The sequence below is a fragment of the Triturus cristatus genome, chromosome 8 (genome assembly GCF_964204655.1).
Source record: "Triturus cristatus chromosome 8, aTriCri1.1, whole genome shotgun sequence".
Classification (NCBI taxonomy): Eukaryota; Metazoa; Chordata; class Amphibia; order Caudata; family Salamandridae; genus Triturus; species Triturus cristatus.
In genome coordinates, this window is record NC_140591.1 from 927,491,983 (window position 1) to 927,505,611 (window position 13,629).

General features: G+C 41.1%; 1 protein-coding gene across 10 annotated transcripts in view; it reads left to right on the forward strand.

Moving 5' to 3' along the window:
- Positions 1-13,629, forward strand: part of DMD (dystrophin) — a 7,596,173-nt gene that overhangs the window by 232,044 nt on the left and 7,350,500 nt on the right. The window lies entirely within an intron of this gene.

Consider the following 13,629-nt stretch of genomic DNA (forward strand, 5'->3'; position numbering starts at 1 on the left):
ATGCTGAATTCGTTCCGATGTAATTTTCAAACACCAGCACACATTCTGCAGTGCCTGCACTATGTTGTTTGCTTTGGATTACAACAAAGTGCATAAGGCGAGGGGTTTTTCTTAGTTCAGACTCCTGCTGGGCCTATAAGAAAGGCCGAATCTGAGGGGTCATCAGGCCTGCTTTTGTTCTAGTCTCCTGGCTGGGAGCAGTCATGAGCCTCACACATAGATGCAACTGCAGCAGAGGGGAAACAAAGGCTCACATCTTGTTAGCACTTCACACATATTTGGGAGAGGCAGCTTTTCCTTTTGTTTAGTCCCTGTTTAGAAGGTATGAATGCACTGTAAGAATGTCAGATGCGTTGGTCTTTCCCAGTATTGACACAAAAAAAATATCATTTATATAGTGCTTACCGAGGAGGCGTTGTAATAATTTAAATATCACTATATTTTCTTGTAAAGCACTATGGGTGGAGGAAGTTTATGCTGACAAAAGGCAACATTGTTTTATGTGTAGCTTACAAAAGTATGAATCTTCTGCCTAAATCAAGAGGGTTTGCATGTATACTCGAAATGGGTTCCAATGTACTCATGAGAGACATGTTAAACATATATGCGAAGGCTTAAGATCTGATGTCACTTGTTATGATGTCACGCTCCGTGATGTCATGCGTCTTGATGTCACTTGCATACTGATTAACTAGGTTAGCCCCCCCCCCACTAATTTGTTTAGGACTAGTGCCCTGGGGCCAGCCCATTATGTGAGTGTCATCTTAGGACTCTCTTGAAAGACACTGGCTCCCCGTCAACAAGATCCACGCACACAAAGCTCTCCACAAGACCGGCCCAGCCTACCTCAGCGGACGACTCTCCTTCTACATCCCAAGCTCCGCTCCGCCGACCTCGCACTCGCCACCGTCCCTCGCATCCGTAGAACAACCACCGGCGGGAGATCCTTCTCCCACCTCGCCGCCAAGACATAGAACACCCTCCCACTGAGCCTACGACAGACCCAAGACCCGCTGACCTTCAGGAGGATATATAAGTCCTGGCTGTTCGATCAGTAGTGTCCCCCCCGGCGCCTTGAGACCATCATAGGTATGTAGTGCGCTTTACAAATGATTGATTGATTGATTGAAAGACAAGTGAAGGATGTACATCACAAGTCATTAAAGAGAACATGCGCTTGTGTCCATCTACCTGTCAGCCTGAAAAGGAGGCAGGAAACCTTCCTCCTCCATCAGGTTTTCAGTCTGTGACTCCATGCCCACCTAGCTAGCAGTCAGTACAGGTCAGCAGTCATTTCTAATTCAGGAGTGTGTTTGCAATCCACTCTGTAGTTTTTTTTATTACGTCTTTATTTCCATCAGTCCTATGTTACAACACAAAACGATCCATATTGCAGCAAGTTGTAGCTGAGAGCTGAGAATCCATTGCAAAGCTTTCCCACCGAGGCCTGTTCACGTAAAGCCTGTCCGGCACCAATCCGTGTTGGAACATGTAGCTGACAGGAAAACATGGCGCCACCCGCAAAAGATATCGGCGTGGGATGAGATTAGCTTACTAGCTAATTATGGTTCATTATCAATTTGAATTACCAAATAATAATAATCCACATTTGTAAAGCACGAACAATCACCCGTAGGGGTATCTAGGCACTGGGGGCCGTCGGGAAGATTAAGCAAACTATTGCCCAGAGTCACATGGTGCTGGGCTGATCTGCCGCCGGCGCCGGGGATCGAACAGTTCGATCCCCAGATTCCGGAGTCAGTCGCCCTGGCCGCGGCGCCACACCTCTTCCCACCTCTTCCCACCAAAATGTCAGATGTATGGAAAAACCAATGTGACATTGCCCTGGGCACTTTTCTTTAGCGATGCCTCAGCAGCAGTTGTTCAATGGAGCAGTTTTGAGGGGGCTCTGTCTGGGGTCACTCGGATTGAAGGCACAATAATTACCACACAGTGGTGCGAATTGTCGAAATATAGTGTGGCGAATGGATTAAATTGCTCCAGAGTTTATACAACTGCAAGATGAAGGCCATTACGAGGAGGTTTTCACAGCAACTAATCAGGCTCTATGCTTAATTTGTTTTTGCTTTCAAGCTTTATAGGCAGCTGACAATTTTAATTGGTTTGATGTTAACTTTAATTGAAATGTGAAGAAAGCAATAAAACACTTGCTTTTAAAATAATTCATATTTAAAGGTGCACTTGGCTTCTCACTGAGTCAACATACTGGTTTACTTTGCAGCGATGCTTTGTGTTCTCCAGATTTCACCCAAAAGTAGGACAAGAGTTGGTAGAATTGTTTCTATTCCATTTTGATGAGAAGTTTGTCTTTTATTTGGTGATTTACATTGTCCAGCCACTTAAAAGATTTTAGTGTAAAATAATGCGGCCTACTGCCTCCTAACCAGCTCACGACATGTTTTCTCTTTCAATTTGATATCAGGCCATTTACATTCTTTGAGATTCATTTCAGACTTCGGCTATTTTATATTTTGCGTTAATCGTACTTCAGCTCTACCGGTCGTGAGGTGCACAGACCCTAGTTGAATTTCTAGGTCTAAGACACACATAATCACGGACAAAAATGCTTATAAATTGGCTCATCAAGTTCATACTAATCCACTGAATCACAAGGTCAAAGGTCAGCTTGGCATACTTTTGCATGTGGGGAAATCTGAAAGTGCAGAATTTCTGCAGGGTAGTAAGGTTAAAACGAGTCGCGACTCACACGATTGTGGGTTTCACTAAGATAGACGATGCTTTTCCAGCACTTATTAAACCTTTGAAAAGCTTAATATAAATGAAAGGTGGCTCAGAAGTGTGCGGAAGCGCAGAACTTCCAACGTTTCAATGGATTGTGGGGAAGGGAAAGCCAACTCATGGAAATGTTTTTCCATCTGAAAAAAGTAGTATTTGTGAAAGTTCACAATTTTCTGAACCTTCCCCATGAATATTGCTTACACTACAGAGGTCTGTGTCAAGAGAACAGTGTAACATAACATAACAGGCATATTTGTAGAGCGCACAATTGCAGTGTCTTGGCTCCAATAACAGATGCTTTGCTACACAACTCAATGGAACTCATTGTTACAAAACTAAATGGTATCTGGAGGTTGTCATTTATTCTGCTTGTCCTGTGTTATTTATGACAATTTCTATTATGCTAGATTCAAGTATAGAAGAGACACCTGTGGTGGATGATCATGTGCAATATTGGGAACAAAAAATGTAAATAATTCCGCTTGGAACTAAAACAGCAGCATAATCCATAAGCAACGTCAATCTTAGATGCTGATTCACATTGAGTAATTATGCTTACTTGGAGTGACCGGTGCCATTGTGCTTTACGATAACTAAACACAAATTTCTTTGGTTCATAATAATTGATTGCTTAATGCTATAACATGTGCATGCATAAAGCACAAATTCACCCAATGGGGCATTGTTACCCAACTCAAAGGTACTCATTTTATCTAGGCTGGAATGAAGAAACTGAGGCCAGGAACTGAACCTGTGACCGTGAGGTCAAACAAAGATGACATAAAGCACAACTTCACCCAATGGGGCATTGTTACCCAACTCAAAGGTACTCATTTTATCTAGGCTGGAATGAAGAAACTGAGGCCAGGAACTGAACCTGTGACCGTGAGGTCAAACAAAGATGACATAAAGCACAACTTCACCCAATGGGGCATTGTTACCCAACTCAAAGGTACTCATTTTATCTAGGCTGGAATGAAGAAACTGAGGCCAGGAACTGAACCTGTGACCGTGAGGTCAAACAAAGATGACATAAAGCACAAATTCACCCAATGGGGCATTGTTACCCAACTCAAAGGTACTCATTTTATCTAGGCTGGAATGAAGAAACTGAGGCCAGGAACTGAACCTGTGACCGTGAGGTCAAACAAAGATGACATAAAGCACAACTTCACCCAATGGGGCATTGGTACCCAACTCAAAGGTACTCATTTTATCTAGGCTGGAATGAAGAAACTGAGGCCAGGAACTGAACCATGAGGTCAAACAAAGATGACTGGTTTCGGTGCGGTAGTCCACTGAGCCACCAGTCTAACACATTGAGTTCATTAATTACAGTCCATATTTTCAGAATGATTGATGCAGTTATTATGAGGGTTTCCAGAAATGATCAGTGGCTAAAGCTCTAGATCCAGATTTAGCAGCAGTTGATACTTTCTCTGTTATAACTGCCCTCTAAGGGCTCCCCAAATCTGACTGATAGAGAGTGTGGTTGACCTCTGCTTGCAGTGTAGGAGCATGCTCGACAGCTGGTCCATCAAACGTTTGTCTGTGACGTTGCCAAGGAGATTGTAAGGTTTGTGACTTTGAGGTGTGCTTTAAACTGTTCTTTTCTATTATGCTAGATTCAAGTAAAGAAGAGACTGATCCTAAAAACCATGTTTCATTGCGAAAACTCTAGAACGACTTGTGCGCATGACTCCTGGCAGTAGCTCTACCAAAAGTCCAGAGGCCCCAAACATTTTTGCAACTATCCTAGAGCTCTAAACCCATGTACATACAGGAGAAAACTCCATGCAACGGTGCCCTATTGATATGTCTACGGAACAAGAAGCTTTAAATCCTTATTACAAACACAAGAAGTTCTCTATTATTTGTTACATTACTGTTTCTTCTAGTCCTACAGACAGCCACGTTCTGTCTCTTCAAATCTGCTTCCCTTCATAAAGTGAAGTACAGGAATTATGGGTGAAATTTCCAGTACAATCAATAGTCAATCCTTAAGGATTGTCCTCCAACTAAAACAGGCCACATTGCGTTAAGTTCACTAAATAATAATAATAATAATAATAACAACAATACTTTTTATTATTATTATTCACTGGGAGGCAAACATGGCAGCATTAAGAAAAATGTAAATTAACAATGAAATCTTCAACATGTAGTACATAACAATTTGAAGTACACATAAGCTGCTAGATGACTGCCCTGTGAGGCAGTCCTGGCATTCTAGCAAAATACAAATGCTAAATGTTTAAATACAATCTTTATATATTCTGCAATTCATGATCAAATAACAATTATTTTTGCAGGAGCACTTCTGTAATCAAAAGAAAAATAATACATTGAACAATGACTCTCTGTCAGGTAGCTGCGTGCTATAAATGCAACATCGGCATGTGCATATTTACAACTATAATTGCCGCCATTAAGCATTCTTAGCTTGATATAAACTAAAAGGAGATAGTGACTCAGAGGTGGCCTTTATTTTACGTCTGCTACCACTTTTGAATTACAGCATACACCAATTAATTTACCTAATCAGTGCCAATGTGCGTTTCATTTCCTAGATAACGAAGCAGAAAATATGGATAGTGTCAGTCTATAAATTAAAGATATTTAAATGATACATTTAATTGGGCAGGAAACTGAAACACATGGAGCCACGAGCAGCAGAACTGTATGTCTGTCATATTTGTATAATGACCCTTTCGCTCAATTTTGACTAGAGGATTCTTGAAGCACAATTAAGGTAACTGGTCGTTTGCATTGGAGTTACACCATTGGTAATTCCTGACACTGTAATGCTAATGCAATTTACCACACATGAAATATTCTGAAAATGGTATTGTTGCACAAAAAGTAAGGGGGGCTTATATATACCGTGATCAAGACTCCTTAGTTAAAACTCGGTGGTGTGATTAAGTAATTTTGAAAATTGAAACTCCTGGAGAGCAGCATCATTTGTTGGTATTAAAAATTGACGTGTGCTGGATTCGCCCCTGATGCCGGCACCGACTGAGAGCACATTGTGTGGGAATTGTGTGGCTGTTGAATATATATATAGATATATATAAATATATGTACATTTATATTGATCTATCACCACTCTGCAAACGTGACTGCTAGTTAAAATCACATAGAAATTCACTGAAAAAACCAAAGGTTACAGGGACGATATAGTTAAGACACAGATTTCACTCGTACAAAACCATAGAAATTCAGCAGTTATAGCTAATTGAGCTAACTATAACTTATGCCCCTTCAATGCCCTGGTTATGATTTCACATATTAAATCACTGATGAAATAGTCAGTGACACATCACTGATGACATCTCAAGTGACATCATCCACTGAACCACTCACACACCCACTCATATGCACCCACGCCCATTGCTTCTTACCTACTCACAGACCCATACCAGTGCTCACACACCCACTCATTGATTCATACAGCCACTCACACATTCATCCACTCATACACCCACTCACACAACCATTAACTTGCCCATACAGTAACTCATGCACCCACCCACTCACCAATACAGCCAGTCAAACAGACATACAGACACTAACACACCCACTCATACACTGATATAGCCACTGGCCCACTAAGTCAATCAGCCATACAGCTACACACACCTACTCACTCACCTATACAGTCAATCATATAGCCACTCACTCACCCATACAGTTACTCACACATCCCTCACTTACTAATACAGATACTAATATATGGACTCGCTCACCTATACAGTCTCTGACATTAGCACGCACTGACCTATACAGCCTCTCTCATATTCACTTACCCATACAGTCACTCGTACATCCACACACTCACCGATACACCACTTATGCACCCACTCACTCACCCATACAGCCACTCACACACCCCATCACTTGCCTATACAGCCTCTCACATAGCTTTTCACATATCCACTCACTCACCAATACGCCACTGACACACCCACTCCCTCACCCACTCAGCAACACACAATCACTTACTCAACCCTACAGGCACTCCCACAGCCACTCACTCACCCTCTCAACCACTCCCACACCCACACCCACAGAGCCAGCCAGACACCTACTCACATGTAGATGCACACAGTCACTCACATAATATGTGTTACAAATAGTATCACTCTTTTTGTAGTACACAAACTATACTCATTCAACTTTTGTAGTGTATTAGTATATATCTTTAACACTCAGAAACTTTTAGTTTAGAAAACACTCACACTCACTGGATGAAGTCATCAGTGATGTGATCAGTGATGCAACTGACTGTGTCATGAGTGATGTGGGGGGGATTAGTTATGTTAGCTCAGGGAACTATAAGTGCTGAATTTCTATGGTTTTCTACAAGTGAAATGTGAGCCTAAATATAAAGTCTCTGTAACCTTTGACTTTTTAGCGAAAATAAATAAATATATATATATATATATACACACACACATACAGACACACACAAACACACAACTGTTTGTAGAGTAATATAGTACTTTTTTACCATTGTTGTGCTTGGGAAGGAGCCAAAACTCACAAGAGGAATACCCTCAAGTGGCCATGGTGCCCTCCTTCTCCTCAACAATGGTAAATTGCAATCTAACACCTGCATATATGCTTTATGTCATGATATTGTTTCCCACGTATTTATTTGGAACTTGATATAGCGCACACTGGACCAAAGTGGTAAGGGGGTTCTTTGAATGAAACGCAAGATCAAAGAGAAGGGATAACTTGAAAGGGGAAAGGTACATAGATCAGAGAAATGAAAGAAGACATTGAATGCTGACCAACACCAGGATGGAAGGGGTTTCATATATGTAGTAGGTTAAATTCAGATTGATGAGGCCTCGCGATTATTAGCAGAGTTGTTTCTCTGTGCAAAGATTTTGTAGCATGCACTCTGTTGTGCAGTGCACAGTGTTTTTCGAAAGTTCACTTTGCTTTATTGTGGTAATAAGAAGTAAATTGACTTTACTAAAACGTGTGCCCCTTAATACAGCTGCTCTAAGTATAAAGAGTTATTGAGTGACAATTATTTGACTGGTGTGACATAAATATTTTGAGATGAGAATCCTTCAGTGTTTCATACTGTCTTCCACCCTTCACTCCATACTGTGTGTCCACTCACTCCGCGGAATCATATGTATTGTTTATTCCATGCTGTTTTGGATTGTGTGGTAATTCTAAACAATGAAATTTAACCAGACCCGGAATACAAATTATTAAATCTATTCACTGAGATAAAATTAGACTGTGGCTATTTTTAACAGCATTGAATATCAATGAACGGTCATCATAAAATGCTATCTGTGAGACAATAAGCAGTGTATTTTCATGTCATTTAAACTGTACACTGGCAATGGCAATTATTTTGAACTCCACACTGTATAATAAAGGTATGAATTAGAAGAATTGCTCAACAGCTGGTACAGCAAACATTTTTCTGTGACATTGCCAAGGACATTGTAAGAAGGGTGACTTACAGGTGTGCTTTAAACTGTTCTTTTCTATTATGCTAGATTCAAGTATAGAAGAGACTTTTCCTAAAAACCCTAAAAACTCTAAATAGCATGTGTTATTTGGCCTCCTTTATTTTCACTGTTATGGCGTTAATATATAGGGTCCTATTCTGAAAGATAAATTCAGTTATAACCATAAGTTTAGAATCAAATTCACCTGTTTTATGCCTGCCAAGAATAAAAACATGATACCTAGCCGGCATAAACCCATTTATATGTGCGGCGGTCCTAGAGTGGTCTTCTCTTCACACTTAAATTCCACTCAAAGGTAGAAAATGAGAGTTCAAATGCATGTTGAGCCCTGTAAATATGTGAATGCTCTCAAACATATACGTTTGTGGCCATTTACAATTTCCTCTCATTCCCCTTTCCACCCTTGAAAGGGTGGAGTTATTCACCAGCCAAAGATTGGTTTAAATCTCTTTCCAAAGTGGGAAGGAAAGTGGATCATCCACAGATTTGGTGGGGGTGAAGGGGAAGGGTAAATTCTCCCTGTGGAGGAAAATATACAAAGTGCATTTTTAACAAGGGATCCTAATACCCTGTGTGGTGTTCTCTGCTAGGGGATCATATCCACATGCAAATCTGATCCTAGTGCATCTTTTATGTGGATTCCTGGAAATCTTTGTTAATCTCAAAATGTAGAATAACTACACTTGCACCTAGGTGTAATCCTGCACGTGTAGATTTATTACTTTATTTCTGAATTGGGCCCATAAGGTAGTTCATTACCCCCACAAAGGAACAGCGATACATACCCACGAAGTGTAATTTACATTTTAGCTTTGAGGTGTGTCTTCATGTATCCTTTTTCTCCAATCCATTAGGTGGCTCTTTAGACTGATTTGAAAGTCTTTAGGGTTCTGCCAGCCATGGGTGTCAGGAGGCACAGCATTCCAGAGATGGGGTCTAGTAGATGAAGTCACCGGAATCTAGATTCTCAACATGTAGTTTAGGTGAGACCAGAAAGTTTGTAGAAGAGAAAATACAGAATTTTGGCTGGAGTGTAGCAGGTAATAGCAGTGTTGTAATTTGCGACAGAGCCATGAACAAATTTGAACAAACATTTTAACAGTTTGTGGATGATCCAGCTTTTAGCTGATAGCCATGCAACTTTGTAAAGAAATGCAGCGATAGTGTGTCTGAGAATGTTCAATAAGGTCCTTGTAGTGAAAGTAAGCGTTTCGTTTAGTAGTTAAAGGAATATTGAGAGAAGTCCACTAGAAGACTGTTGTGATAATATATTTTGATAAGTACAAAGGAATTATTTAGTGCTTTGTTGTTAGGGACTGGGAAAAATTGTTCAGTTATGTTTTTGTATGCTTAACACTTATATTGTGTTGTGGTGGTGGTAATGAATTCTACCATGTGCACTGAAGGTATGAAGAGTACACCTAGATTCCTAGCTGAGGCAAAGGTCACGCTGGTGGTAGGTAAGTGGTAAAAGGTTGGAGACGTGTTAGTAGGAGAAGAGAGAAAGTTGACGAATTTAGTCTTGGAAGAGTTAAGCATAAGAGACTGGGAGGCCATCGAATCTCAAACTGCAGTTTGACAGTTAGAGATGTATAACTGGAGAGAGAGTAAGGTTGCTGAGAGTGTGGCAAGGCTTGCTGATGGTGTGATGGATGGACATTGTGACTGCAGACGCTGACACTGATGCAAGGGCGCCCAGAGTCTGCTGGGAGGACTCCTAGAGCAGGGGCTGGAGGAGCAGCAAGGGGCAGACGAAAAGGCAGCGGAGCAAGAGGCAAGGTGGGGGAGGTTTTGTGCTGTGTTCAGATGATTCACACCCCTCGGTGGGGTTGCTGTGTCCAGAGCATGGCTGCAGTTCAGGAGGAGGAGAAGCTAAGTAGAGGTGAGTTTGTTGCTTGCCGCACCTCTTGTGTTTCTTTGTTATTCCCCCACTTCCTATCTGCTGCCTGCCTGATTCCCTGTCCACTTGCATGGTTGTCCTTTTAGTCTGCCTTGCTCCAGACATTGGCCCTAACGATCTCCTGAGCTTTAGCCATGCTGCAGGTTATGCTAGTTTTCTTACCAGTGCCTAAAGCAGTGCCAGCAGTTTTGCAGTGCTCATGTATGTCTACTCCTGTTCATGGCTTCCCATTGCAGTTTGAGGAGAAAGGAAGAAGGATCTTCTTACTTAAGGGCATTTTTCCCAATTTTGTGCCGGGTAAAGGTAGCAGCTGTTGATTTTAACCTGTCCCACACCATCTTGTCTGGTCTTGAAGGCAGCTACTTGGATTCCTCATGCCCCTGACTACCTAACGTTGATCATTGCTAATTGCACCTGGAAATGTAGCTGGCTTCATCTTTGACCACATCCATCGCTTGGTGCTTAGCACTATTTTGCATGCGTCAGTGCAGAAAGGAGGGTGCTCGTAGTGGAGGATGAGCTGCAGCAGTTAGACGCTAGCAGTGGTGGATTGAATCGCACTCCAGCAGAAGCAGTCGGAATAGTGGCTGGTGCGGCTTGCACTTGCCGCTACTCTCACACCCTCCCCCATCTCTTGCTAATTTCTGCCTACTGTTTTTGATGACTGATGGTTCCACTGCCAGTGCAAAGATGTTATAATCAATAACTGAGTTAAAATGTGTCCCAATCTGTTCAATTGAGACAATCATAGACTTTGCTGTTTTTTTATTAGCCCTCCTTTCTACCATTAACCCTTTCCCACATGATTTGAGAGGACTTTGGTTCCTTTCTAGGCATAGGAATCTTGCTTTTGAGACTCATCTTGTTTAGACAGCTAAAGTTGCTATTCTTTGGAGTCTTGGTAGAGTCTTGGTAGTGTGAACCTACTTCCAGAGTTAATCTCTAGATAGATCCTTGATTGACGATGCCTGCAAAAAAACAGAAGGGCCTGAGACAGACATACTGCTCAAGAAGGCTCAAATCCTGAGGTACTACTCTGAAGAGCCGACAAGGGGATATTGTACTGTCTCCTGTCCATGTTTAAAATGGATTCATTGGTTCAACTGGAGTAAGTGGCTGAAATGGTGAGACTGACAAAAGATAAAGGAGTGGCCTTAAAACTATATAGGCAGCAAGAGCACTCGCACTCGACCTGTATCTATTCAACAATGGCTAGAAGAGCTCACTGGGCAGTCATGTGCTGTGTTCATACAGTAAATACAACAATGTTTTATTCATATACATACTTATTTATTAAATTCATTTTCTTCAAGAGCTGAAAAGATTTTTAAATACAAAAAACATTTTTTGTCTTTTTTGTACAATATTTTTTATATGTGATTCAACATTTCATATTGATGTACATTATAGACATTATTTATACAAAATCCCCACACTGTGATCAACCTCGCACCACACCTGCCTCACATCATATCACAGTATTACATGCCATACTCACACATACACACCTCACACACATCCCGCACCCTGCTTCGAAGGCATACACAATTCAGATCATGGAGAGAACCCTTCATTTAATGTCCTTGGGTATGTTGCCAGGTGGGAATCCCTTAGGTCGACGTACGTTTCGGTGGATAAAAGTTATTTGCATCCACCGTCTTCAGGTCCTCTCCTTGTAGATACAATTTAAACCGGTGGGTAATGGGGAATCCAGAAAAGTTAAACTGTGTTCATGATCACAACTGTAGGCTGGTACTTTGTTAAAGAAAACCCTTTCCACCAAGAACAGAACTTCATCATCCCTTCAGTGGCTATCTGGCTGCCTGTCACCGTAACTTTTGTTTGGTTTATTTTAGTGATGAATACGGCCTGGTGACAAGAATAATCAATAGTTCCAGAAGTTTTAGTTTGCTATGCCACACTGGAACATGGCGGAGTCTTTTGTAGTTTCTCAGTGTCTGCTAGTAGGTATTTTCAGGATCAGTACCTTTATGCAGATGATTTGGCTTCCCTCCAGATTCTCCGATTATTCCCGTCCTGCTATGTAATCTGTGCCAGGAGCTGTTCATTATACCATGGGGTGATTTTGGAGTGAGGTTTGCTGTTAAAAGTTCTTTTGGGTGCACAGATGTTAGCAGATTGGGTAATCCAGTGTTCCCACTGCTGATATTTCTCATCTATATTCCCGGAGAGGATAGGGGATTTTTCTTGAGTGCAGTCTGCCATGTTTTAGGGTCCACTTTTGACCAACTCCTCTTTGTGATGCTTTGTATTAGGGATTTTAGGGATTTTTCCGCTTGCAGCGGTTTGGGTAGACCGAAGATGATTAAAGAGTGGTCTGACCAAGGTACTGGCATAGAGACTATAAGCTGTGGGTCATTCGAAAAAATGAGATCCAGAATATGGGCTTTCTCATGGGTAGAAGTTACGAGTTGGGTGAATGGCAATGCTTCCATGTCACCTTGCAGCTGTCTGATGTGATTGGAGTTGTGGGAGAACATAAAAATAGAACTTTACTGAGAGAGTGTGTTTTGGTATTTTTTTTGTTTGTCATAAATCAAATCAGTAGTGTCAGTATTTTTTTAAATATAAACATTTAAAATAGGTGGTGTGTGGGCTGGAATGGCTTAGCACCTATATATATTCTACATATTCATTTCCAGTGGAAAGGCGATCTGTTAATATGCTTATACCTTTCACACCATTTGCCAAATAATTCTGAAATTTGACAGACAGTACATTAACACTACTATTGGTATTCTCAAATGTGTGCATATCCATTATGGGAAGCCCAGAAAAAAGAGGGTCAAAAAAGTGTTTGTTTGCTAATACGCCAAGTACTGTGTGATGAATCTGTACAAATGTTGGCAGAAGCGTGAAAGGATCAGTTTTCTATTGGTATGTCAAGTTTTGTGTCCGTCCTTAAAGGGAGGCTAGGATTCTGGTCACACGTATTTGGCTTGACCTGAACCCTCCATTGGCTATTACCTGGTTGATGGATATTTATGGGCTAGAGCTGTCCCTTGCCAAGAAGGTTCCGGCAAGGAAATATTTAAGACAAATGTTGGATGGGGCGGATTTAGATGCAATGGCCAGTAGGGTTGGAAGTCTATAGAGAATCCTTATTACAGTTCTTTCTCGAACTTCCCTTAATTATTGAGGCTTATTGCCTCGCTTCTGTTATACTGACATTTTGGAATTGTTGTTTTTGTTTTTCATTTGTGTGATATGGTGTCACTATTCTTTTACATCAATATTGTAAAAGTGTACCTACGTGAAAGAAATACAGATGTTAACAATGTGTTGTTTAGTCTGAGCATAGCCTTCACAATATCTTGATTTTTCTGAGCACAGCCTGTGCTCGGATAAATTAATATATTGTTAAGGCTGTGCTTTATTTCTTTTATGTAGAATGCATTGGACGTTGTTACGCTTGCATTTGTATTTCCAAATCTGATAGTCTCT